Raw genomic sequence first — 17,654 nt, 5'->3', positions numbered from 1 at the left:
TGACTGAGTGATCCTGGACACACACTCGACTTCTCTGTGCCTGTTTCAGTTAAATGGGAAAAAAAAATTATCTATCTCTGTGATTATCATGAGGATTAAATGAGTTAATCGATGAAAAAAGTTTAGAACAATGCTTAGCACATATATGAAGTTGCCGATAAATGTTAACACTCAAAGAAACAATAGTGATAATTTTATTATTATATAATTTTATATAATATAATATAATTTAATAAAATATAATTTTAATTATATTTTAAATTTATTTAAATTTAATTATATTCAAAATTAAATATATTTAAATTTAATTATATTTTAATTAATAAAATAAAATATAATTTATAATATAATAAAATTATATTATATAATTTTATTATTCTTTGACTTCAGGCTAAACAGGAGAGTTGGCAGGTTCCCATTCCCCCACCCCAGACTCCCGACCAATCTGGTGCAATTTTATTGAAGAAGGATTGAGGAGAGGTCTCTGGACACCAATTCTCAGTCATCTAAGACCATAAATATAGTTCCAGGGGCTATTACGTGGCAGGCACTGGGCTCTGCTCTGAGGAGGATAAATTGATAAACAAGATAGGGCTGCCTCTACCCTCCCAAAAGTCCTAGGCTGCCTGGGGAGATGGATGAATAAACAGACGACACAATGCAGGGTAAGTGCAAAGATCAGGTCAATTGAGGATGCCAGAGGGGCACAGGTGAGGGGCAACGAATTTAAATTCAAGGAATTAGGAAAGACTGCTTAGAGGCAGGGATAGGAACAGCTGCTCCCCACTATCCCAAGTGATGAAACAACCCTCTCTCTCCAAGTAATAATAGTGATAATAACTAAATAATAATATTTCTGATAATAGGAAATTATGATTAATATGAAATAATAATAATGATGATGATAATAATTAAAACATTTATAGCTTGTTCCAAGAGTTTTACAAGCTTTAGCTCGTATAATCCTAACAATTTCTTTGTAGGTCTACTCTGAACCTACATGACTCAGCCTCACTTACCTCACCTTAATCCTGGCAATGAGATCCTACTTTGGTTTAAAAAGTTGTTGTTTCCTTCATCATGTTTTTTTTTTTTTGCATTAGTTTTGCTTTTTAAATACATTACATTGAACTATTATTGATTTTTCTTACTGATTTCTTGGTGCCCCTTAAATTTGGGACTCAAGTCGAGTGCCTCACTCTCCTCACCCTAGTCCTGGCCCTGCAGAGAAATGCTGAGTAAGGAAGCCTTAGGGCAGAGCTATCTATTCCACCCAATTCAAGTTTTCTGTGCAGAAGGCACTCCCAGTTCCTTCTTTCCAGGAGGCAGCATGGGAGGAAAGAGAAAGAGAAAGTACTTCCTATTCAGACTTAAGTCATCCCTTTGCATCTTGATTCCAAATTGGGGACCCTGCCATGACCTTTCGTATTGCTTTCACATGGCACCGGATCTCAAAATGAGAGTCATTCCTGATTTAACTAGGTTTCAGTTGTTCTGGAAACATTGAGGAGAAAATCTCAGATTGGTGCTAGTGGGTTTTCAACACCTCTCCAACATTTGCTAACCCTCTTCTAACGAAGAATGAGCAGGCCTCTGGCTTTCTCCCTGCAGCCCTTGAATGAGGAGGGTAGCAGAGCTGGAACCCTCCAACAGCAAGTCTGCCCTGGGAGCTGAGTTACCATTACTGTGCTATTACTCCTGGGAGGACTGGAGGGCCGTAATGGGAACAATGTTCCAGTCTGGATCTTTGAACTCTTCGTTTGTGCCCTCATGGCTTCATTTTTTCAGTTTCTTCTTCTAGAATTTAGTAAACCAAACAAGAACTCTCCCTGATCTAATATTGGGTTTAATTGTGCTGCATTCATTATTACTCAGTGTTTATCCACAATTACTTCCTGTTCAAGTTCTTGTTTGCTGCTGTGCTTGGAGAACCCACCTAGGCACTGGAGGCCCTGAAAGGAGTGAAGGGGAAACTGGAGACAGCCTCCTCCCAGGAGGAGTCCTCAGTGAAAGGAGTGGGGTACGTACATGACCATATGACATCATAGCTGCAACCAGCCCCAGCCGTTTGGAGTCAGGCCAAAGGATTTAGAATAGCTGGTTGTAGAAATTCCACTTCTGGTTATTTATCCAAGAGAAATGAATACATATTCATTCAAAAAGACACATACAAGAACGTTCTTAGTAGAGTTTTCCAAAGTTGTCCCCAGCTGGAAATAATCCAGATGGCCATTGACATTGACTAGATAAGCACATTGTCTGTATTCATGCAGAGCAAGAAAAAAAAAAGAAAAAAAAGAAAAAAAAAAAGAATGAAAACTGACATGCACCAAAAAATGGATGAATCTCACAGATATTATGTACAGTGAAAAAAATCCAGAAACAGTATGATTCCCATTTATATGAAATTCAAGAATAGAAAAGACTAATACATGCTACAGCATGGATGAAACTTGAGAACATTATGCTAAGTGAAATTAGCCAGTACAATGAACTGAACATTTGTGTCTCCCTTGTACTAAATTTATCTGTTGAAGCCCTAATTCCCAATGTGGTGGTAGGTGGAGATGAGGCCTTTGGGAGGTAATCGGGTTTAGGTGAGGTCATGAGGGTAGAGGCCCTATGATGAGACAAATGCCCTTATAAAAAGAAAAAGAGACATGAGACTTTCTCTTTTCTTCTTCTTCCCCTTCTCCTTCTTCTTCTTCTCCTCCTCCTCCTCCCCCTCCTCCCCCTCTTTCTTCTCCTTCCTCTTCCTCTTCTCCTCCTTCCTCTCCTTCTTCTCCTTCTTCTTCTTCTTCTTCTTCTCCTTCTCCTTCTCCTTCTCCTTCTCCTTCTCCTTCTCCTTCTCCTTCTCCTTCTCCTTCTCCTTCTCCTTCTCCTCCTTCTCCTTCTCCTTCTCCTTCTCCTTCTCCTTCTCCTTCTCCTTCTCCTTCTCCTTCTTCTTCTTCTTCTTCTTCTTCTTCTCCTTCTCCTTCTCCTTCTCCTTCTCCTCCTCCTCCTCCTACTTCTTCTTCCCCCCCTCCTTCTCCTTCCTTTTTTCTTCTTCTCTCTCTCTCTCTGTCTCCATGCATGCACCAAGGAAAGGGCACATGGGGACATAACCAAGAAGACAGCTCCCACAACAACCTGATCATGCTGGCATCCTAATCTTAAATTTCTAGCCTCCAGAATCATGAGGAATATATGTTTCTTTAAGCCACCCAGTCTAGGGTAACTTGTCATAGTATCTTGAACTAAGATCGCCAGTCATGAAAAGATAAACATATATGATTCAACTTACCTGAACTACCTTGAAGAGTCAAATTCATAGGGACAGAAAGTAAGAAGGTGTTTGCCAGTGGCTGAGGGGAGGGGGATGGGGTGTGGTTTAATGGGAAGAGTTTCAGTTTTGCAAGATGAAAAGAGTTCTGGAGACAGGTTGCACAACAAAGTGAATGAACTTAACACTACTGAACTTTACACTTAGAAATGGTTTATTAAAACCACAATGAGATATCACCTCACACCTGCTAGAATGACTGTCATCAAAAAGACAAGAGATAGCAAGTATTGGTGAGGATGTGGAGAAAAGGGGACACTTGTGCACTGTTGGTGGGAATGTAAATTGGTGCAGCTACTATGGAAAATAGTATGGAGGTTCCTCAAAAAATTAAAAGTAGAACTACTGTATGATCCAACAATTCCACTACTGGGCATATATCTAAAGGAAAAGACATCACTATGTCAAAGAGATATCTGCACTCCCAAGTTCATTGAAGCATCATTTATGATAGACAAGACATGGAAACAACCTAAGTGTCCTTCAAAGGGTGAATGGGTAAAGAAAATGTGGTGTATATACAGTGGAATATTATTCAGCCACAAAGAGAAGGAAATCCTGCTGTTTGTGACAACGTGGATGAATCTCAAAGGCATTAGGGTAAATGAAATGTCAGAGAGAGAAAAACAAATAGTGTATGATCTCACCTTTGTGTAGAATCTAAAAAGAACACAACTAAATTCATAGAAACAGAGAACGGATTGGTGGTTGCCAGAAGTAGGGATGAGGGTGGGCAAAATAGGTGAAGTTGTCAAAAGGCACAAAGTTTCAGTTAAAAGACAAATAAGTTCAGGGGATGTAATGTACACCAAGGTGACTGTAGTTAACAATACAGTACTGTATATTTGAAAGTTGCTAAGAGAGTAGATCTTAAAAGCTCTTATCACAAGGAAAAAAGTTGCAACTATGTGAGGTGAATGATTTTAACTAAACTTATTGTGAAAATCATTTTATAATATATTTGTATATCAAATAATTATGTTATACACCTTAAAATAATACAATTTTATGTCAATTATATCTCAGTAAAACTGGGAAAAAAGAAATGGTTAAGATGGTAAATTTTATGTTACATACTATACCACAATTTTAAAAATTCTTAAAAGTAAATAAACCTAATCTATGACAATAGAAGTCAGACAGTGGCTCTTTCTGGAGGGGATATTTCCTGGGAAAAGGTGCAGGAAAGTTTTCTGGGGAGCTGGAACTTTTCTGTATTTTGGTGGTGGATTTTACATAAGTGTCCAGGTATATAAAAACATATTCTGCTGTAGGCTTAAAATTAATGTATCTTGGGCTTCCCTGGTGGCACAGTTGTTGCGAGTCTGCCTGCCGATGCAGGGGACACGGGTTCGTGCCCCGGTCCAGGAAGATCCCACATGCCGTGGAGCGGCTGGACCCGTGAGCCATGGCCGCTGAGCCTGCGCGTCCGGAGCCTGTGCTCCACAACGGGAGAGGCCACAACAGTGAGAGGCCCGCGTACCGCAAAAAAAAAAAAAAAAAAAGTAACTATAAATAAATAATGAAACAAATAGTTAATATTTAGAGGACCTAGCACACAATTTAGAAAAATTGCTTTAACAGCTTTATGACTTAATTTTCTCATCTGTACACAATGTAGGAAGCATAGAGTGGAGACACCAATGCATGTAAAGCATTTAGCACAGGATCTGGTTCAATGTAAGTGTCTAATCAATATTAGGCTTTTTTTCCATTCACTTTTTTATTGTGGTAAAGAATATAAAAGATAAAATTTACAATATTAACCCCCGTTTGAGGTGTACAGTTTAGTGGCATTAAGTACATTCACATTGTTGTACAGCCATCACCACCATCCAGCTCCAGAACTTTTTCATCTTTTCAAAATGAAATTCTGTATCCAGTAATCTATTTACTTTTCTCCCCATTTTCTTTTCTTTTCTTTTCTTTTTATAAGTTTATTTTATTTTTTAAATTTAGTTTTGGCTGCGTTGGGTCTTTGCTGCTGCATGAGGGCTTTCTCTACTTGCGGCAAGTGGGGGCTACTCTTTGTTATAGTGCGAGGCTTCTTATTGCGGTGGCTTCTCTTGTTGCAGAGCACGGGTTCTAGGTGTGTGGGCTTCAGGAGTTGTGGTGCTTGGGCTCAGTAGTTGGGGCTCGCGGGCTCTAGAGTGCAGGCTTAGTAGTTGTGGCGCACAGGCTTAGCTGCTCTGCAGCATGTGAGATCTTCCCGGACCGGGGCTTGAACCTGTGTCCCCTGCACTGGCAGGTGGATTCTTAACCATTGCACCACCAGGGAAGTCCTTCTCCCCATTTTCTTTATTGTGGTAAATAACATGTAACATGAATTTTAACATCTTAACCGTTTTAAGTGTATAGTTCAGCGATATAAAGTACATTCATATTATTGTGCAACTATCATCACCATCCATCTCCAGAATTCTTTTCATCTTGCAAAACTGAAACTCAATATCCCATTAAACTGTAAATCCCCATTCTTCCCAACTTTACTGTTCTACTTTCTGTCTCTATGATTTTGACTGCTCTAGTTACCTCATTTGAATCATTCAGTTGTCTTTTTGTAACTGGCTTATTTCACTCAGCATAATGTTCTCAAAGTTTATCCATGTTGTAGCGTATGTTAGAATTTCGTTTCTTTTTAAGGATGAATAATATTCCATTGTATGTATATACCACATTTTCTTAACCATTGATGGGCACTTGGGTTGCTTACACACTTTGGCTACTGTGAGTAATGCTGCTATGATATCAGCGTACAAATATCTCTTCAAGATCCTGCTTTCACCATCTTTTCATTTTTAACCTATGTGTGTCTTTGGATCTAAATTGATTCTCTCATAGACAGCATAGAGTTGGGTCATATAGTTTTTGATCCATTCTGCCAATATCTGACTTTTGATTGGGTATTCTCCAATTAAATTAGTTACTGATAAAGGGGGACTTACTTCTGTCATTTTGCTATTTTTTTCTATATGTCTTATAGTTTTTTTATTCCTCATTTCCTGTATTACTGTCCTTTTTGTGTTTAGCTAACTTTTTGTAGTGAATCATTTAAGTTTTATTCTTATTTCCTTTTGTGTATATTCTATAACTATTTTCTTTGTGCTAACTATAGAGATTCCATTTAACATCCTAAAGTTAAAACACTCTAATTTTAATTTGTACTAGCTTAACTTCAACAATATACAAAACTCTGCTGTTATACATTTGTGGCCCCAGCTCTTTTAGTTGTGGATGCCACAAAATGACATCTGTATACATTGTGTGTTCAAAAACATAAACTCATAAGGTTTTTTTTATGATGCATTAGTCTCTTAAATTATGTAGAAGATAAAATGTGGAGTTACAAACCACTGTTACAATAATACTAGCTTTAGGCTAATATTTTTTCTTTTGTAAAATAGTGTATTAGCCTCTTAAATTGTGTAGAAAACAAAAAGTGAAGTTACAAACCATTTCTACAATAACACTAGCTTTTATAATAGTCATTTATCTACCTTTACTGAGATCTTTATTTCTTCATATGGCTTTGAATTACTGTTTAGTGTCCTTTCATTCCAATCTGTATGACTCCTTTTAGTATTTCTTGCAGGGTACATCTAGTAAAAAAATGTCCCTAAACTTTTGTTTGTCTAGGAATGTGTTAATTTTTCCCTCAAAATTGAAGGACAATTTTGCCAGTTAGGATTCTTGGTTGACAGTTATTTTTTTTTTTCCTTTTAGCACTTTGAACATAGTCTACTGTCTTCTGGCTTCCAAAGTTTTCTGATGAGAAATCTGATCATAATATTGTTGAGGATCTCGTGTATGTGATGAGTCGCTTCTCTTTTGCTGCTTTCAAGATTTTCTCTTTGTTTTCTGACAATTTGATTATAACCTAAGTCAGTTTGAATCTCTTTGAGTTTATCCTACTTAGTGTTATTTGAACTGCTTGGATGTTTATATTCATGTCTTTCATCAAACTTGGGATGTTTTGTCCATTATTTCTTTAAATATTCTTTCTGCCCTTTCTGTCTCTATTCTCCTTCTGGGCTCCCACAATATATATCTTGATTTCTTGATGGTATCTTTTAGGTTCTGTTCACTTTTCTTTTATCTTTTTTCTTTCTGTTCTTCAATAATTTCTTAAAAAAATTTTTTTTATTGAAGTATAGCTGATTTACAATGCTGTGTTAGTTTCAAGTGTACAGCAAAGTGAATCAGTTATACATATATATATCCACTCTTTTTAAGATTCTTTTCTCACATAGACCATTACAGAGTATTGAGTTGAGTTCTCTGTGCTATACAGTAAATCCTTATTAGTTACCTATTTTATATATAGTAGTGTGTATATGTCAACCCCAATCTCCCAATTATCTCTCCCCCCCTTACCCTCTGGTAACCATATGGTGTTTTCTACATCTGTAACTCTATTTCTGTTTTGTAGGTAAGTTTACTTCTACCCTTTTCTTTTTATATTCCACAAATAAGTGGTATCGTATGATATTTGTCTTTCTCTGTCTAATTTATTTCACTCAGTATGACAATCTCTAGGTCCATCCATGTTGTTGTAAATGGTGTTATTTTGTTCTTTTTTATGGCTGACTAATATTCCATTGTATGGGCTTCCCTGATGGCGCAGTGGTTGAGAGTCTGCCTGCCAATGCAGGGGACACGGGTTTGTGCCCCGGTCCGGGAAGATCCCACATGCCGCGGAGGGGCTGGGCCCGTGAGCCATGGCCGCTGAGCCTGCGCGTCCGGAGCCTGTGCGCCACAACGGGAGAGGCCACAACAGTGAGAGGCCTGTGTACCGAAAAAAAAAAAATTCCATTGTATATACATACTACATTTTCTTTATCCATTCCTCTGTTAATGGACATTTAGGTTGCTTCCATGCCCTGGCTATTGTAAATAGTGCTGCAATGAACATTGTGGTACATGACTTGTTTTGAATTATGGTTTTCTCAAGGTATATGCCCAGTAGTGGGATTGCTGGGTCATATGGTAGTTCTATTTTTAGCTTTTTAAGGAAACTTACTATTCTCCATAGTGGCTGTATCAATTTACATTCCCACCAACAGTGCAAGAGGGTTCCCTTTTCTCCACATCCTCTCCAGTATTTATTGTTTGTATATTTTTTGATGATGGCCATTCTGATTGGTGTGAGGTGTTAACTCATTGTAGTTTTGATTTGCATTTCTCTAATGATTAGTGATCTTGAGCATCCTTTCATGTGTTTGTTGGCAATCTGTATATATTCTTTGGAGAAATGTCTATTTAGGTCTTCTGCCCATTTTTGGATTGGGTTGTTTGTTTTTTTTGATATTGAGCTGCATGAGCTGCTTGTATATTTTGGAGATTAATCCTCTGTCAGTTGCTTCGTTTGCAACTATTTTCTCCCATTCTGAGGGTTGTCTTTTCGTGTTGTTTGTAGTTTCCTATGCTTTGCAAAAGCTTTTAAGTTTCATTAGATCCCATTTGTTTATTTTTATTTCCATTTCTCTAGGAGGTGGGTCATAAAGGATCTTGCTGTGATTTATGTCATAGAGTGTTCTGCCTATGTTTTCCTCTAAGAGTTTTATAGTGTCTGGCTTTACATTTAGGTTTTTAATCCATTTTGAGTTTATTTTTGTGTATGGTGTTAGGGAGTGTTCTAATTTCATTCTTTTACATGTAGCTATCCAGTTTTCCCAGAACCACTTGTTGAAGAGACTGTCTTTTCTCCATTGTATATCCTTGCCTCCTTTGTCATAGATTAGTTGACCATAGGTGCATGGGTTTATCTCTGGGCTTTCTATCCTGTTCCATTGATCTATATTTCTGTTTCTGTGCCAGTACCATATTGTCTTGATTACTGTAGCTTTGTAGTATACTCTGAAGTCATGGAGTCTGATTCCTCCAGCTCCATTTTCTTCCCACAGGACTGCTTTGGCTATTTGGGGTCTTTTGTGTCTCCATACAAATTTTAAGATTTTTTGTTCTAGTTCCGTAAAAAATACTATTGGTAGTTTGATAGGGATTGCACTAAATCTGTAGATTGCTTTGGGTAGTATAGTCATTTTCACAGTATTGATTCTTCCTATTCAAGAACATGGTATATCTCTCCATCTCTTTGTATCATCTTTAATTTCTTTCATCAGTGTCTTATAGTTTTCTGCATACAGGTCTTTTGTCTCCCTAGGTAGGTTTATTCCTCGGTATTTTTTTCTTCCTGTTGCCATGGTAAATGGGAGTGTTTCCTTAATTTCTCTTTCAGATTTTTCACCATTAGTGTATAGAAATGCAAGAGATTTCTGTGCATTACTTTTGTATCCTGCAACTTTACCAAATTCGTTAATTAGCTCTAGTAGTTTTCTGGTGGCATCTTTAGGATTCCCTATGTATAGTGTCATGTCATCTGCCAACAGTGACAGTTTTACTGCTTCTTTCCAGTTTGTATTCCTTTTATTGCTTTTTCTTCTCTGATTGCCATGGCTAGGACTTCCAAAACTTTGTTGAATAATAGTGGTGAGAGTGGGCATCCTTGTCTTGTTCCTGATCTTAGAGGAAATGCTTTCAGTTTTTCACCATTGAGAATGATGTTTGCTGTGGGTTTGTCATATATGGCCTTTATTATATTGAGGTAGGTTCCCTCTATGCCCAATTTCTGGAGGGTTTTTATCATAAACGGGTGTTGAATTTGTCAGAAGCTTTTTCTGCATCTATTGAGATTATCATATGGTTTTTGTTCTTCAATTTGTTAATATGGTGTAGCACATTGATTGATCTGCATATATTGAAGAATCCTTGCATCCCTGGGATAAATCCCACTTGATCGTGGTGTATGATCCTTTTAATGTGTTGTTGGATTCTGTTTGCTAGTATTTTGTTGAGGATTTTTTCATCTATATTCATCAGTGATATTAGTCTGTAATTTTCTTTTTTTGTAGTACCTTTGTCTGGCTTTGGTATCAGGGTGATGGTGGCCTCATAGAATGAGTTTGGGAGTGTTCCTTCCTCTGCAATTTTTTGGAAGAGTTTGAGAAGGATGGGTGTTAGCTCTTCTTCAAATGTTTGATAGAATTCACCTGTGAAGTCATCTGGTCCTGGACTTTTGTTTGTTGGAAGATTTTTAATCACAGTTTCAGTTTCATTACCTGTGATTGGTCTGTTCATATTTTCTATTTCTTCCTGGTTCAGTCTTGGAAGGTTATACCTTTCTAAGAATTTGTCCATTTCTACCAGGTTGTCCATTTCATTGGCATAGAGTTGCTTGTAGTAGTCTGTTAGGATGCTTTGTATTTCTGCGGTGTCTGTTGTAACCTCTTTTTCATTTCTAATTTTATTGATTTGAATCCTCTCCCTCTTTTTCTTGTTGAGTCTGGCTAATGGTTTATCAATTTTATTTATCTTCTCAAAGAACCAGCTTTTAGTTTTATTGATCTTTGCTATTGTTTTCTTTGTTTCTATTTCATTTATTTCTGATCTGATCTTTATGATTTCTTTCCTTCTGCTACTTTGGGTTTTGTTTGTTCTTCTTTCTCTAGTTCCTTTAGGTGTAAGGTTAGATTGTTTATTTCAGATTTTTCTTTTTTTTTTTTTAAATTTTAATTAATTAATTAATTAATTTTTGGCTGTGTTGGGTCTTCATTTCTGTGCGAGGGCTTTCTCCAGTTGCGGCGAGTGGGGGCCACTCTTCATCGCGGTGCGTGGGCCTCTCACTGTCGCGGCCTCTCCTGTTGCGGACCACAGGCTCCAGACGCGCAAGCTCAGTAGTTGTGGCTCATGGGCTTAGTTGCTCTGCGGCATCTGGGATCTTCCCAGACCAGGGCTTGAACCCGTGTCCCCTGCATTGGCAGGCGGACTCCCAACCACTGCGCCACCAGGGAAGCCCTTTTCTTGTTTTCTGAGGTAGCCTTGTATTGCTATAAACTCCTCTCTTAGAACTGCTTTTGCTGCATCCCATAGGTTTTGGATCGTCGTGTTTTCATTGTCATTTGTCTCTAGGTATTTTTTGATTTCCTCTTTGATTTCTTCAGTGGTTAGTTAGTAACATATTGTTTAACCTCCATGTGTTTGTGTTTTTTACATTTTTTTCCCTGTAATTGATTTCTAATCTCATAGTGTTGTGGTCAGAAAAGATGTTTGATATGATTTCAGTTTACTTAAATTTACTGAGGCTTGATTTGTGACCCAAGATGTGATCTATCCTGGAGAATGTTCCATGCGCACTTGAGAAGAAAGTGTAATCTGCAGTTTTTGGATGGAATGTCCTATAAATATCAATTAAATCTATCTGGTCTATTGTGTCATTTAAAGCTTGTGTTTCCTTATTAATTTTCTGTCTGGATGATCTGTCCATTGGTTTAAGTGAGGTGTTAAAGTCCCCCACTATTATTGTGTTACTGTTGATTTCTTCTTTTATAGCTGTTAGCAGTTGCCTGATGTATTGAGGTGCTCCTATGTTGGATGCATAAACATTTATAATTGTTATATTCTTCTTCGATTGATCTTTAAATCATTATGTAGGGTCCCTCCTTATCTCTTGTAACAGTCTTTATTTTAAAGTCTATTTTATCTGATATGAGTATTGCTACTCCAGCTTTCTTTTGATTTCCATTTGCATGGAATATCTTTTTCCATCCTTCACTTTCAGTCTGTATATGTCCCTAGGTCTGAAGTGAGTCTCTTGTAGACAGCATATATATGGGTCTTGTTTTTGTATCCATTCAGCGAGCCTGTATCTTTTGGTTGGAGCATTTAATCCATTCACATTTAAGGTAATTATCAATATGTATGTTCCTATTATCATTTTCTTAATTTTTTTTTTTTTTTTTGCTGTACATGGGCCTCTCACTGCTGTGACCTCTCCCGTTGCAGAGCACAGGCTCCAGACACGCAGGCCCAGAAGCCATGGCTCACGGGCCCAGCCGCACTGCGGCATGTGGGATTTTCCCAGACCGGGGCACGAACCCGTGTCCCCTGCATCGGCAGGCGGACTCTCAACCACTGCACCAGCAGGGAAGCCCTGGGTTTGTTTTTGTAAGTCCTTTTCTTCTCTTGTGTTTCCCACTTAGACAAGTTCCTTTAGCATTTGTTGTAGAGCTGGTTTGGTGGTGCTGAATTCTCTTAGCTTTTGCTTGTCTGTAAAGCTTTTGATTTCTCCGTCGAATCTGAATGAGATCCTTGTTGAGTAGGTTTTTACCTTTCATCACTTTAAATATGTCCTGCCACTCCCTTCTGGCTTGCAGAGCTTCTGCTGAAAGGTCAGCTGTTAACCTTATGGGGATTCCCTTGTATGTTATTTGTTGCTTTTCCTTTGCTGCTTTTAATAATTTTTCTTTGTATTTAATTTTTGATAGTTTGATTAATATGTGTCTTGGTGTGTTTCTCCTTGGATTTATCCTGTATGGGACTCTCTGCACTTCCTGGACTTGATTGACTATTTCCTTTCCCATATTAGGGAAGTTTTCAACTATAATCTCTTGAAATATTTTCTCAGTCCCTTTCTTTTTCTCTTTTTCTTCTGGGACCCCTATAATTCGAATGTTGGTGCACTTAATGTTGTCTCAGAAGTCTCTGAGAGTGTCCTCAATTCTTTTCATTCTTTTTCCCTTATTCTGCTCTGTGGTAGTTATTTCCACTATTTTATCTTCCAGGTCACGTATCCATTCTTCTGCCTCCGTTATTCTGCTATTGATTCCTTCTAGAGAATTTTTAATTTCATTTATTGTGTTGTTCATCGTAGTTTGTTTGCTCTTTAGTGCTTCTAGTCCTTGTTAAACTTTTCTTGTATTTTCTCCATTCTATTTCCGAGATTTTGGATTATCTTTACTATCATTATTCTGTATTCTTTTTCAGGTAGACTGCTTATTTCCTCTTCATTTGTTTGGTCTGGTGGGTTTTTACCTTACTCCTTCATCTGCTGCATATTTCTCTGTCTTCTCAATTTGCTTAACTTACTGTTTTTGGGGTCTCTTTTTCGCAGCCTGCAAGTTCATAGTCCCCATTGTTTTTGGCATCTGCCCCCAGTGGGTATGGTTGATTCAGTGGCTTGTATAGGCTTCCTGGTGGAGGTGACTAGTCCCTGTGTTCTGGTGGGCAGGACTGCGTCCTGTGGTGTGTTTTGGGGTGTCTCTGAACTTATTATGATTTTAGGCAACCTCTCTGATAATGGGGGTTGTGTTCCTGTCTTGCTAGTTGTTTGGCATGGGGTTTCCAGCACTGGAGCTTGCTGGTCACTGAGTGGAGCTGGGTTTAGCATTGAGATGGAGATCTCTGGGAGAGCTCTCGCCGATTGATATTACATTGGGCCAGGAAGTCTCTGGTGGTCCAATGTCCTGAACTCAGCTTTCCCACCTCAGAGGCTCAGGCCTGACACCCAGCCGAAGCACCAAGACCCTGTCAGCCACATTGCCAGGTATGTGGGTAGTTTCTTGCCTTTTGGGAAGTCTGAGGTCTTCTCTGTAGACTTTTTGATGATGGCTATTCTGACTGGTAGGAAGTGATACCTCATTGTAGTTTTGATTTGCATTTCTCTAATAATTAATGATGTTGAGCATTTCTTCATGTGCTTTTTAGCCATCTGTATGGCTTCTTTGGAGAAATGTTCTCCAATAGTTTCAATAGTCCTATCTTCGAGTTCACTGATTCTTTTGTCTGTCTACTCAAATCTGCCTTTGAGTCCCTCTAGTGAATTTTTCATTTCAGTTTCTATACTTTTCAGCTCTAGAATCTCTTGCTGGTTTCTTTTGAGGTTTTCTCTCTCTTTCTTGATATTTACATTTTGTTCATCCACCATTTTCTTGACTTTATGTCTTCCTTTAGTTCTTTGATTATGTTTAAGATGGTTGTTTTAAAGTGTTTGTCTAGTAGGTTCTCTGTGTTGTCTTTCCCTGGGACTGTTTCTGTTGGTTCATTTTTTTCTTTTGATTGGGCCACAGTTTCTTGTTTCTTAATGTTAGCTTTTAATTATTAATAGTAGCAGTCCTAGAATGACTGTGACTTAATTTTTTCAAATTTCTGTTTCCTTATATGTCAGATGGGAATTGTTACATTTTATTAATTTGAATAATTTTATTAATGCAATAAATATTTACTGAGCTCTTCCTCCTATTTACTGAGCTCTTCCTAGGAGGCCCCCAATTTCTTTGTCAGTCTTTTCGTTGAGACATGGAGTCTCCCCTTGAATACAGGCTCTGTGGCTATTTGACGAATAGCATATATCAGAAATGACACTGTGTCAGTTTTCAGATCAGGCTTTAAGGAACTATCATCTTCCACTTTCCATCTCTTGGGACACTCACTCTTGGAATTCAACCACCGTGTTCTGAGGAAGCTCAAGGTGCCAGTGGAAAGGCTCACCTAAAGAGGAACCAAGGTCCCTGGCTCAAAGCCCTGGGTGAGCTCTCAACTAACAGCATCAACTTATCAGCCATGTGAGTGAGCACCTTGAAAGCAGATTCTTCAGCCTCTAGTCAAGGTACCACTACTGATTCTACATAGAATAGAGATGAATTTTTATTTATATTATCTACTTACAACTTTTAATTTATTTTTAAATCTACTCTTTAGAATAGAGCTGTCCAAAGAAATATAATGTAAGTCATATATGTAATTTTATGTTTTTTAGTAGCCACATTAAAAAAGTAAGAAGAAGCAGGTAAAATTAATTTTAGAGAGAAATTTTATTTAGCCCAATATATCCAAAATATATTTTCAACATGCACTGAAGATAAAAATTATTTATGAGATATTTTACATTCTGTTCACACTAAGTACTTGATGTTTTGGGATATATTTTACACTTACAGTCACATCTCAGTTGAGACTAGCTACATTCCAAATGCTCAGTGGCCACACGTGGCTAGTGACTACTGTATTGGTGAGAAGCTTGCCTTATAATGAAAGAGTTGGAAGGCAAACTACATCTCTGCCCCTATTTTACAATGGAGGAAAGTGAGACCCAGAGGGAAGAAGTGACTTGCCTAAGGTTATGCACTGTAGTGGATTGAATCGTAGCCCCTCCAAAAGACATGTCCATGTCTTAACTCCTGTGGTAAAAAGGTCTTTGCAAATGTAATTAAGTTAATGATCTTGAGATGAAGACATTATTACAGATTATCTGGGCATGCCCTAAATCCGATGACCAGTGTCCTTGTAAGAGATACACCGGGGAGATTAGACAGAAAAGGAGAAGACTGACACACAGAGAGAAGTTGATGTGAAGAGGAAGGCAGAGATGGGAGTGATGTGGCCACAAACCAAGGAAACCAAGGAAAGCTGACAGATGCCAGAACTTGGAAGAGTTAAGGAAGGATTCTTCTCTAAAGCCTCCAGAGGGAGTAGGGTCTGCAGACATCTTCATTTCAGCCTTCTGACCTTTGGCATTGTGAGAGAATAAATTTCTGTTATTTTAGCCGTCTAGTTTTCCAATAATTTGTTATGGCAGCCACAGGAAACTAATGTATACAGCAAGTTTGAAGCCTAAGCTTAAGAGCCCTTGGACTCCATTCCCAGCCAGAGCAACCTGCCTTCTCATTGCCTCTGAAATCTTTCAAGTGGCCAGCATTCATTCTTTTATAAGCAGAGTGGACCATGTGAGGGCTCTAATGACCTAGAGGGCCCATGCCCATTGTACAGAGAACCACTGCCCTTTCTCTCCAAGGGGCACCATGCCATTGTCATCATCTCTTGTCTCCTCTATTCAAATGACCTCAAATGCTCTCTCTGCTTCTACTCTTTCTATCTTCAGTCTATTTTATGCATAGTATCCAGGGTAATCTTAAAAAAAAAACCAACCACAAATTATATCAGGCCACTTCTCTGCTCTCAATCCTCTGGTGGCTTCCCATTCTCTGGAGTGAAGTCCAAACTCCTTATCACATCTACAAGGCCCTGCTCTTTTATGGACCTTGTCTTGTACCTGTTCCCTCCACTCCAACCACAGAGACCTCCTTGCTGCTTCTGCAACACGCTAAGCACACTACTTCTCCAGGTCCTCTGCATTTGCTCCTTTCTCTTTCTGGAACTCTCTCTACCCTGATAGCCCAATGGCTCATCCTCTCACTTCATTCAGGTCTTTGCTTTTCATAAAGGATTTCCCTGGTGGCTGTCACTCTTCATTCCTTTACTATGCTTTGTGTTTCTTTACAGCATGAATCTCCATGCCACCTAGTATAGATTTGTTAGTTTATTAGGTTAGTGTCCATCTTCCCCATTAGTTCTATGAAGGCAGGGACTTTTGTCTGTTTTATTTAACAGTGTGTGGAACAGCACGTAACAGGTGCTCAAGAAATTCAACCCTGAATGAGTAAACAAATGAATGAGGAATGCAGGCTCCATGTAATCATAACTTTTTTTTCCTAGAGAAGTCAGAATCTGGATATTTAGGTGAAATTCTACCAAGGTGAACCAAAAAATAAATGTTCACTGGGCTGGCTAAAAGAATGTGTCCAAGGGCCACAAGTTTGAGACCCCTGCCCTATAGAATCTGGGTGCAATGGGAACTGTGTTCCTCATATTCAGATGGTGCAGCCCCTCCAGGAGTTGAGTGGTTCTTCAGGATCTACCAGCCCTTGCATCTTTAGGCCCAGGCCCCATGAGGTACTGTTTGTTGTTACAGACCAAAGTCATCCAGAGTTCTTGGTTCAAAAGGCAGGATGTGGGCTTCAAGCTTCCAGCTCATCAGTTCAAAGAAAATCTACTTCAGCAGCAATGTCTCCTGGGATGTTTTCACAAGCTTCCCTGGGAGATGATGGGGCCTCTTAAAGGACTAATAATAGACAGGCACGTCCAGTTTCCCAAACAAGTCAACCTTAAAAGTGAATGCTATTTTTTCCTTGTTTCCTTTGAGTTACTACGTAGGAAAAGGACATTCTATTATGACAGCCATTGCTCTCCACATGCCACTTAATAACGACTTAGACTCAGCAGCTTCCAGGTAAAATCATCCTAGTAGGACCTGAGCTTCATTAGGCAGAAGTTCAGTGTAGCTGGTTCAATTCCATCCTGTCTTCCTTCACCCTTTTGTCACCAGTATGCTTTGTACTTAGGCAGGTTTAACCACCACTCAACAACAATGTGACTTCGGGGGTCTATCTTAAACACTCTGAGCTTCCTTGTCTTTATCCATCATGAAAGTTACTAGACCTACACAGGGTTGTTGGGAGGTCTAAATAAGACACTGCAAGTACCTGTGACACCCACCTAGCACCTGATGTTTATTATTATTGAACACCTACTGGACACGGGTTGGGGGTAGGGGGTAATGTCCTTTAAGTTTTCATTCACTCACTTGTTCACACAATTACTCACTTATTCAACCAATATTTATTGAGCTCTGAGAAGGTGTCAGGCACAGAGCTAGGTG

The sequence above is a fragment of the Pseudorca crassidens genome, chromosome 15 (genome assembly GCF_039906515.1).
Source record: "Pseudorca crassidens isolate mPseCra1 chromosome 15, mPseCra1.hap1, whole genome shotgun sequence".
Lineage (NCBI taxonomy): Eukaryota > Metazoa > Chordata > Mammalia > Artiodactyla > Delphinidae > Pseudorca > Pseudorca crassidens.
Note: the sequence above shows the minus strand (reverse complement) of the source record.